Source organism: Eurypyga helias, unplaced genomic scaffold, assembly GCF_000690775.1.
Source record: "Eurypyga helias isolate BGI_N326 unplaced genomic scaffold, ASM69077v1 scaffold39781, whole genome shotgun sequence".
In the NCBI taxonomy this organism is placed as follows: Eukaryota; Metazoa; Chordata; class Aves; order Eurypygiformes; family Eurypygidae; genus Eurypyga; species Eurypyga helias.
Genome location: NW_010230873.1, coordinates 2,181 through 3,792, shown reverse-complemented (window position 1 = coordinate 3,792; position 1,612 = coordinate 2,181).

The following is a 1,612-nucleotide window of genomic DNA, read 5'->3' as shown; positions in this document are numbered from 1 at the left end:
CCAAGGAGGGGGAATGCGAAATGGTGGAAGAAGCCGGAGCCATTGTTCAGCAAAGTTAAAAGAGGAGCTGTCCTTGCTCGCTTGCTCAGTCATGCATACTCAATCCGCCCGGGCCCGGGTCCCTATGGAAAGGAGGAGGGCGATTCTTCCCCTCTTTTTAACATTCCTCTCCAGGCCTGGCTGTATTTAAGCTGCTTTCCTCCGCCGAGGAGGAGGGAGGGGGATGGTCTGAAGTTCCTGTACATTTGCATTTTAAGCACTTCCAGCGCTGAGCAGGCCACTTTGTTCCCGGCTCCAGCAGCCCTGGCTGGGGTGCTGCTCCAGGTGGGTCGGATGCCCTCCCGAAGGAGATCCCAGGGCTGGCCTGCCCCAGATGCTTAACCTCTGCCTCCATGCGCACTTTTGGTTCAGGCTGGGCTGCACGTACTTCTTTGTCACTCATCCTAGCCCCCACACCCCTTTTCCATCATTTCAAAGGGTAAAAACAGTGCCCAACTCCAGTCCTCTTAAAAGAAATGCTATCTCCTCTGCATTCTAAGGACCCCGACTATCTCAAGGTTTGGACTTCAGGGTGTGTGTTGGGTTTTTCCACCCCCCTTCTTTCCAAGACTTCCAAGCTTTCTGCTGGGAGTCCATCACAAAAGCTGCATTGTTCGCTTTAGGGAAAGCCACCACAATTGGATCTAATTGAGCCTGACACTATATCCATCTTCCTCTACTTGGAGGGAGGTGTGAGCTCTGTCTTTCCTGCACTAAGAAAAAAAGCTTACAGTAACTTCTTGACAGAAAAAGAGGATGTATGTATCGATGTTACCAACAATGGGAATTCCAGACCAGGTTCCCATTACTGCTGTAAATGTTCCTAGGGTTGGCAGCGCTTCCAGCTAGGGATGGGGAATGATGCAGCTCTTGTAAGGTAGGTTTGTTTCTCCTGGATTTGAGTGACAGTGGCATCTCTTCTTATTAAGCCCCATGCTCACATGGATAATGGTGGGGTATCTAAGTCTAAATATAACGTGTGTGCTCATAAGTTCTGTAATCGGAACTAGGACTGGATTGTTTTTTCCTTAAAAAAAAAAACCCAAAACCCCAAACTTCCTCTTCCCACTTAAAAAAAAAAAAAGGCAAGCCAAAACATGGCCCACATGGCCCACAATGCTGTTTAAGGGGAACCCAAGCCTAAGGAAGCAGCTGAAACCAAAGGCTCTGTGAAGCCCAGCGTTTAGATGCCCTGGGCTGTTTCCGTAGATGGAGCAAGTGCTCCTCATGCCCTGGTGTGACAGCACCTCCTTGGGCACGGACGCAGGCCTCCCCGTCCGGAGAGGCCAGGGCTGGGGGAACGCATGTGTTTACTAGTAAAGAGAAGCGTTTCTTAAAATAAATAATCCATTGCCAGCAACCATAGACCAATTACCATATGACTCCTCAGGCTAACAAGGAAACTTAATTTTCACTCTCCAGCCGCTCTTGAATTTTTCAAGATGACTCAGTTGGCAACTGGGGTAGAAAACCATAAAGAAAAAACCCCAAAAAAACCCTGCTATTTGGAAGCGAGCTGGAAATCTCCCATCCGTGTCAGCAAGCACGCAGTGCCCCGGCAGCGGCTTTGGTG